The sequence below is a fragment of the Haliotis rubra genome, unplaced genomic scaffold (assembly GCF_003918875.1).
Source record: "Haliotis rubra isolate DU_JTF1 unplaced genomic scaffold, ASM391887v1 Scf274, whole genome shotgun sequence".
NCBI classification, from domain to species: domain Eukaryota; kingdom Metazoa; phylum Mollusca; class Gastropoda; order Lepetellida; family Haliotidae; genus Haliotis; species Haliotis rubra.
The window spans coordinates 207,804-217,675 of record NW_025766825.1 but is presented as its reverse complement, the minus strand read 5'-3'; positions in this window follow the sequence as shown (position 1 = coordinate 217,675).

Genomic DNA, 9,872 nt, shown 5'->3' with positions numbered 1-9,872 from the left:
ATCACCATTCACTCGATTTGCGTACATATATATTTACAATTTAGCTAGCTGCAGCATCACCATTCACTCGATTTGCGTGCATATATATTTACAATTAAGCTAGCGGCAGCATCACTATTCACTCGATTTGCGTACATATATATTTACAATTTAGCTAGCTGCAGCATCACATTTCACTCGATTTGCGTACATATATATTTACAATTAAGCTAGCGGCAGCATCACCATTCACTCGATTTGCATACATATATATTTACAAGTTAGCTAGCTGCAGCGTCACCATTCACTCCATTTGCGTGCATATATATTTACAAGTTAGCTAGCTGCAGCATCACATTTCACTCGATTTGCGTACATATATATTTACAATTTAGCTAGCGGCAGCATCACCATTCACTCGATTTGCGTACATATATATTTACAATTTAGCTAGCTGCAGCATCACCATTCACTCGATTTGCGTACATATATATTTACAATTTAGCTAGCTGCAGCATCACCATTCACTCGATTTGCGTACATATATATTTACAAGTTAGCTAGCGGCAGCATCACCATTCACTCGATTTGCGTACATATATATTTACAATTTAGCTAGCTGCAGCATCACCATTCACTCCATTTGCGTACATATATATTTACAATTTAGCTAGCTGCAGCATCACATTTCACTCCATTTGCGTACATATATATTTACAATTAAGCTAGCGGCAGCATCACCATTCACTCGATTTGCGTACATATATATTTACAAGTTAGCTAGCTGCAGCGTCACCATTCACTCGATTTGCGTACATATATATTTACAAGTTAGCTAGCTGCAGCATCACATTTCACTCGATTTGCGGAAATATATATTTACAATTTAGCTAGCTGCAGCATCACATTTCACTCGATTTGCGTACATATATATTTACAATTTAGCTAGCTGCAGCATCACCATTCACTCCATTTGCGTACATATATATTTACAATTTAGCTAGCTGCAGCATCACCATTCACTCCATTTGCGTACATATATATTTACAATTTAGCTAGCTGCAGCATCACCATTCACTCGATTTGCGTACATATATATTTACAATTTAGCTAGCTGCAGCATCACATTTCACTCGATTTGCGTACATATATATTTACAATTTAGCTAGCTGCAGCGTCACCATTCACTCGATTTGCGTACATATATATTTACAATTTAGCTAGCTGCAGCATCACATTTCATTCCATTTGCGTACATATATATTTACAATTTAGCTAGCTGCAGCATCACCATTCACTCCATTTGCGTACATATATATTTACAATTTAGCTAGCTGCAGCATCACCATTCACTCGATTTGCGTACATATATATTTACAATTTAGCTAGCGGCAGCATCACATTTCACTCGATTTGCGTACATATATATTTACAATTTAGCTAGCTGCAGCGTCACCATTCACTCGATTTGCGTACATATATATTTACAAGTTAGCTAGCGGCAGCATCACCATTCACTCGATTTGCGTACATATATATTTACAATTTAGCTAGCGGCAGCATCACCATTCACTCGATTTGCGTACATATATATTTACAATTTAGCTAGCGGCAGCATCACCATTCACTCGATTTGCGTAGACGAACAATGAAACAGTAAAACCAAAAACTAAAACACAAATGCTGCAATGAATTGTAGAGTGTCTCTGGAGAAAGCATGTAATGAGGAATGACTTAGAAGACGGGATATAATTGAGCTGAGTCTGATGCGAATTTACCAATTCTTTCCTCCTTCCTCATACTTAAAGTGCCACGTTTAGTTTTAAGCCGCTTTTAGCAATATTTCAGCAATATCACCGCGGTGGAAATCAGAAATGGGCTTCACACATATACCCATGTGGGGAATCGAACCCTGATATTCGGCGTGACGAGCGAACGCTGTAACCACTAGGCTACCCCACTGCCCCGATAAAGGAGTTAGAACCTTCACTGAAACGTAATAAAGAAGTTGTTCATCCACATGTTGTTATCCTCCATTACTGCTCCAACTTCTAAATGCCTCGCAAAGACTGACTGACTGACTGAGTTTGGTTTTACGCCGTTTTTAGCAATATTCCAGCAACATCACGGCGGGGGACACCAGAAGCCTCTCAAAGAAGGTGACACTCGACGTTTGCTCCGTATTGGTCGGTGCCTCAATACTCGGTTTCTTGCAGATTATTTTTTGTTTGTTTGTGATTGAACGCCGCACGCAGCTATATTCCAGCTACATGGCAGCGGTGTGTAAATAATCAAGCCTGGACCAGACAATCCAGTGATCAACAGCATGATCATATATCTACGGCATTTGGGATACGATGACTTGTGTCAACCAAGTCAGCGAGCCTGACCACCGGATCCCGTTAGTCGCCTCTTACGACAACCATGGGTTACTGACGACCAACTCTACCCCGGATCTTCACAGGCCATCTTGCAGATTAAGGAATAGGACGAGTGTACCAAATAAAATAATGGTCACTCGTAAACGCCCATCGACTAAAATCACAAGGCAAGATGTTTGCCCGTAACCATTATAATTGACCGATTTGTCAAAGAAGTTCAGTTTATTGTGTGGGTCAAACTATATGTTTCTTTTTATGCAGCATTTCGCTTGAAATAGAATAAGAGAGATAGTGACCGTTGAAAAAAATGTAATCCATTGCAATCTTTCAGTAGAGGAAAGTTCACACATAAATATACCATTAGAAAGACCGATAAGACAGATAAAGAGAGATTTAAGTTATCAAGATCAATTAAATAGATCAAATTGTGGATATGTTTCGATAATCTCTGAGATAAACATAACAAATGTGAGTATAAATGATGAGTAGAATAACAGCAGGTCCAGAACGAAGAACGCGTTTTCCCATAATTGATGAAATATCAAAACATCATGTTCCTGATACGGCTGTGCATCATGTTGTCCTCAGTGGACGCTGTTACATCTGTGAAATATTGTAGTAAAATAAACGAGATCATCAACAAACACGAGGTGGAAAACTTTCCAATGGTTGGTGTGAACATGTGCAGTCTCAAATGTGCGACCAGAGGCTATTGTTGGAGCATCGGATATGATGTAGTCACCCTCATGTGTCATGTGCTGAAGTTGAGACTTGACTATAGAGAAGAATGTGGACAATTAACTTTCATACCAAAGCAAAACAAAACTGTAAGTAGCTTTGTTATTGCGTCCCAAACAAAAGAAGTCAGTATCAGACATTAGTGTATTATTCCCTGTTACTTTTGTCTTCAGAATCAAGCTGGCCCCTGTTCATCTGAGACTTGTCGAGACAGGACATGCCTGGAGACTCGTTCTGGAAGAGAAGTGTGTGTCAAAGGTAATAACTGACCTATTTTTTTCCAAAATAGTATATAATACCATACTTCCATTGGTTCTAGTATGTTGACCTTTGTTTGCTTTGGTGCAATATTGTAATTTTATTGACTGAAAAGCAAACGCCCCCCAAAATGTGTTTGCAAACGTTTGTCATAAAAAATGAAAACGATGCATGAAAATGTTTTCCGCGTAATGCACGTAGAATGTGTCGGAAACATGAGTAGAGACGTCGACAATTAAAGGCCAAACCAAATTCATGATTTCATTACGAAATTTACGACGTAAACGAAGATAAACAATGCCAAGATTGAATGCTACTGACCGAAACATCGCCATTGGACGTGTGGAAGCAGGGGAATCCCAGTCTTCAACGTCCACAACATCACTATATCTCGATTATGGCATAGATTATACCCTCTTCAATTCGATCCAATATCGTCCCAGAAGCGGAAGACCAAGAGTGACCACTCCTGCTCTGGACCGATTCATCCAGTTGTTTCATCTACGTCACCTAGCAAACCATTAGATATCGTCTGAGAGAAGTGGGAATTCGAGCATATCGACCAAAAGTTGGACCTGTCCTGATATGACTGCACCGTCAACGACAGGTCCAATGATGCAACAGGGTACAGGCATGGTACCTGGGGAACTGGCGACGCGTTTGGTTCAGTGATGTATCGCGTTTCCACCTGCAATGACGGGGTGGGAAACATCTGCGCCTGATTTGGAGACGTAAGCGTCATGGTGTGGGGAACCTTGTCCTACATGGGTAGATCAGAGCTATGATATTTATCAAATTTATCAATAAACTCAATGTCTTCAATTTCAGCCTGTGACAATGATCTCATTTATTAATTCGTTTTACCCAAATAGAATTTCAAGTATCTATTTACAAAATATTTATTTATTTGTCAAAATTTATCAGTTGACTCCAAATTTCTACTAAACAACCATTATTGAAATGTGTACTGATATTAAATGACCCCTCTTTGATCAAGCCTAAAACAATGAGTGAAGGATCAATACAGTTAAGCAGGACCTGTTTTGTGTGCGCGACAAGAAACGGGCATTCGCGCTTTGGGTCTTACATTACTTGGCAAACGATCTGTCAGTGGAAAAGTACTCTTCTTATCAACTGAACCCATATAAAAGTACATCATGTCATGTACGTTCTAGCACACCGGACACTCGTGAAGAGCAAACTCCTTGCAGTGAGTGCTTGGTATTTGTAAAGTTTCAACCTAATTCACATGTTAATGTCGAGTGTTGACAGTGATTATCGGGATAACGTCGCTTATTCTGTTAGCCTACGTACATGTATGGGGCAGCCATTCTATCTCATGAGCCTTTTCGCTTCGTGCATTCGGAACTAACATTCGGAATGTACCATTCCGACCAACATTTCCCTTCCTTTGAAAATTTAGAATTCAAATAGAAAATCTCTCCAATAAACATTTAAATGGATATCTGTGATACACTAGTAGTTTTACTGTTCTTCGTCAACAGATTTTATAATTTCTAACTTTATTCATCTTTAATATAATTATAAAATGTTCTCGTCACGATATGGCTGAAATATTGCCGATGTGACGATAAATATTAACTCACTCACTCACTCACTCACTCCAATAAACATATAAAGGTTCAGAAGAAAATTGTCTAGTATTTTAGTCACTAATGTAATATAGACAGCTATTTTTTTAACCCTAATATATTAAATGAATTTAAATGAAGTGGGCTCTCTTAAACACATTTTAACTGTCCTTCATGATCTATTAGCCTCTATCGTCGAGGTCTAGCGCATAGTCCTTCAGTCTCTCCGGGAGTCTGTTCTCCCGAAGCCTTTGAGTCTGCACCGCAGTAGGCCTGATCTCGTTGTCTGCAGCTGGTTGCGGTGTTCTGTTTGTGGTCGGCTGTCGCGGATCTGTCTGCGCCACACTGTGCGTCGTCGTCACTGGTACTAATGCCGACGTTGTTTGCTGGTTCAAGAGACGTCATGGCCTCATACACGCGCTGGCTGGTGTCAGTAAGACATGGTTCCGTCTCAGAGGGCAGGTTGGGGTCTCAATGGTGTATGATCTCCTGTCATCTCTGTCCACTACTTTACGGTATATCTACGGACTTCCCCTCTGACTTGGTGGTGGTTTGGCATATGTATAGTTTCCTATTGGACTGTGTTCGCTTGACTGTTTGTCGTAGTAGTTTATTTGCGGTTCTCTTTGCCTCTGTCTGTTGGTTTACGACTCACTGACGATCATCGCAGGCTGAAACAGCTGGTTTGGCGTAGGGAGCAAAATTCAGTATTCGTTGGGCAGGTGCGTATGTGTGTCCTTTCTAGGGAGTGTTTCTGTAATTCAGCAGTGCTAGATCTAGATCTGTAGATTTCTTCATCATAGCTTTGGCCACCTTAACCCCAGCCTCTGCTCTCCCGTTTCCTTTGGGATGATATGGTGTGGAGGTTGTGTGTTTGAAGGAGCATTTAGTAGCAAAAGTCTCATTTTTCCTTGCTGATGAATTGTGGGCCATTATCTGTGTGATACAGTCTGGGGAGGCCATATCTGGTAAAATGGACTTTTGTCTTTACTATCACTGTTGATGAGAGCGTGTCTTCCAACTCGTCAGTCTCTATCCAGTCTGAGTAGTGGCACACTGTTACCAGGTTGTTTTTCTGTTCTAGGCTGAACAAATCAAACCTTAATTCACCTACATGTAGAACGGGTGGTAGAATGGGTGGTAGAATTGTGGTAGAATCGGCCCGGTTCTATCAATCAGCGAGTCATGCCAACCCCTATGCATGGAAACATTCATATTAAAATTAATATATGCATTATTGGAATGCTGATAATGAATGTTATTATCTGAAATTATATGATGTATATTCGCCTCGAGTGATATGCCAGAATTGGTGGCCCACGTGCCACACCGGTGATGTTGACCACTAAATTCTGTGTGTCTCCTGATTATTGTTATGGGCAGAACAAGTCTCACAGTTAATTTAGTGGACAAGTATAGCCATTCATGTTGTATTTACTTGAGTATAACACCCTTGTATCCCTGGTGTTAGCATCTTGGACATCCAGTGCATAATGACACCATGGTGTGTAGGGAGCAGGGCACAGGCCCTCGTGTCTTTGCGAGGATTAAAGATGTTAAGAAAAAGAAACAAATTTGAGATGACCCCCGCCTCGAAATGCTTCATAGTACAAAATTATGACAGAATGTATTGTACTGTGTAGCATTTCGAGTCGGGGGTCATCTCAAAATGAAAAAACAACAACTTTTATCTTCGCAAAGACACGGGGGCCTATGGAGCAGAGGTGCTGATTCAATTTCTTTCATCATGGCACTAATAAATTCTGGTTCATCTCGCGGTGAAAAGAAAAGACGTTTTGAGGATTAGATGCCTCATCCGGAAATACTTCTTCAACAATGATTCATGGGCTCGATTTCTGGTGATCGAGGCTGCTGATCTTTAACCAATCAAACTTAACCCATTTGCTATTTCGAAGGCTATGTCTGGGACTTGTGGTGAAGTCAACAACGTCACCCGTCTCCGTCATTGTTCACTTCTTGTGGAGTTTGCACGGATACAGCAATCTCTCAGTTTGCTATCAGTAAAACATTTGCTAATACTAAGGATGCTGTGTCTGTGCACAGGACACTAAACTCTTGTCGAGGCATTGTTCGTGACAGAGCTCCTTTCCGGTCCGACATGTCTGAAGAAGAAATCACTAAGGAGTTGAATGATCGGGCGGTAACTGCTGTCAAACGTTTTACTATGAAGAAAGCTGGTGTTATGGTGAGACTATTTCAATATCGGAGTGGAGGTGTATGTCCCCAGTCCACTCTGAAACAAATGAATTACAGTATAAATAGGAAGGTTGTCAATTAAGAAATAAATATAATACACATACATCCCTATCTACAGATGGATCATTACAAAATAATCTTGTAAACATCCACTTTTAATTGAAATTACTGAATTATTTTATGATCTTGCTACTGACCAATACGACATCGCCCTCTGTTGGTTACCCAGCCACGTTGGCATTTCTGGGAACACAATTGCTACTAGGCAGCACTCAACAAATCTGTGACACCACTTCTCATTACATACTCTGATTACAAAGTTGTAATTAGGTCCTATATCATTAGACCTTACATCCGTGATCAGATGCAGAAGAAGTAATTATTGATTTTTTAAAAGAAATAGAACTAATTGAAACATATTGATGAATATTTACTGTAGATATGGTTTTTATGATTGGGAGTTTTTATTCGTAACCGAGATTGTTAGTGACTGTATCTTCACAGGTGGTTAAAGTAGAGTAAAATGATTGTTTTCCTTAGGGGATACGTAAGTCCCGAAACATTCAAGGAAAATTTAGACCTAGCATACTTTTGAATCGTAGCATATATGTGTTTTCAGTTTATGGCTAGTTTTGTTCCCTGTCGCATTCATCTGAAGGGATGGTGTAAATCCAGTCCATGGAGGGAACAAAAGTCCCCATGTTCCTCAGTATAGTGATCTACCTTCAGATGCTGACGATCTATAGCCCGTTTTTATATTGCATTGTTCAAAATACAAATACAATTTTACAGATTGATACTAGTTTTAATTTCTTTTCTGTGATATTCTAGTTCTTTTACTGTGCAGGTTTTTATAACTGAACCGTGTTTACCGTATCTTCAGATTGGAAGCATTCCTCCACTGAAGTGACCCCTCAACATATGGAGAGAAGAACACTACCAATCAGTCTTTATGAAGCATGCAAGAAAGGGGATCTTAAACGAGTTAAGCGGATCTTGTCTGATAGTCGGGTGAACATGAACGCCAGATGTGGAGTCGAGAAGTTAACACCTCTCCTGGTGACTGCATGGCACGGACACAGACAAGTGTATGACTTCCTAGTCAGTAGAGGCGCTGATGTTCTCTTAGTAGATCTTAAAGGTCGGGATATCCTTCATTTAGCATGTCGTGGAGGACATGTTGACATGGTGAAGTATTTACTTTTGCAAAATAGTGCATATATAATCAATAGCAGAGACGATACAGGGGACACGCCAGCTATGAGTGCAGCATACTGGGGGCATGAGGACGTGTTTGATCTCCTTGTCAATGAAGGAGCTGATGTTTCCCTCGTAAATGATGATGGTCAAAATATTCTTTACAGTGCCGCTGGGGGTGGACATGTCTCTATGGTGAAACATATCCTTTCGCAAAATATTGCTGACATCAATAGCAGAGATAGAAAAGGAGTTACACCGGTGATATGGGCAGCATTTCGGGGACGTAGAGAAGTGTATGACTTCCTTGTAAGTAAAGGAGCTGATATTTTCCTAGAAACTTTCAGTGGTCGCAACATCCTTCACATAGCTTCTTCTGGTGGACGTCTAGAGATGATGAAGCGTATTCTTTCGCAAAATATCGTTGACGTCAATAGCAGAAGCAAGAGGGGGGTTACACCAGCTATGGAAGCAGTAATTAGAAGAAAGAGAGAAGCATATGGCTATCTCGTATCTAAAGGTGCTGATGCGTCCCTAGTAGATGCTGACGGTTGCAACGTTCTTCTTCTGGCATCTCAGGGAAGACGTATGGTGAAGATGGTCAAGTACATCATTTCACAAAATATTATCGACATCAATAGCCGAGATGAAAAAGGGAGGACATCCATTATGTGGGCATCATATCTTGGAGATAGCAAATTGTATGACTTACTTGTAAGTGAAGGAGCTGATGCTTCACTTGTTAGTTATGATGGTAACAACGTCCTCCATACCGCCTGCGCCAAGGGACAGACGAGAATTGTGAAGCATATCTTACAACAAAACGTTGTTAACATTCACGCGAGGAATGTATTTGGCGAAACACCAGCAATGATAGCAAGACAGCAGGGGTATATGGCACTATATAGATTACTTCAGTCACAAACGCGAGGTTGGCAGGTAAGGCAATAGAAAGTATGGAACCGTAATGGGCGTATTGAAGTAAATGCCAAAAGCGCTTGGGCGGTTTGCATGAATAAGTGACTGTTCATAACTGATGGCTAGGGTAGGGGTGGGTGGGTGTAAAGGGGTGACGATTATATTTTTAAAAATGGGAAAACATGTAAGATGTGAATGAATTCCCCCTACCCCCACCCAAAAAAAGAAAACAAAAAGAAAAAGAAAATATGTACAAAGTAAGTGACCCACCTTGCCTGTCACGACTCCCCCCCCCCCAACAGAATCGGTGATCACACCCCACTCACCCCACTATAATATCTCTCTCTCACACACACACACACACGCACGCACACACGCACGCACACACACAGAGCCATAATTTATGAACGGTCCCTAATTATATTCAAAAGGCTTATTTTAGACTTATGATGTTTCGTTGTAACGTCTTCAATCAAATGTAACAGAAAATGATACATAGCTCTGATATAAACATTTCCGTTGACAAGAAAGTATAACAATCTGTACTTTAGTGTTAAATATTTCTTCACATTCCTAGGTAATCATGCACAAA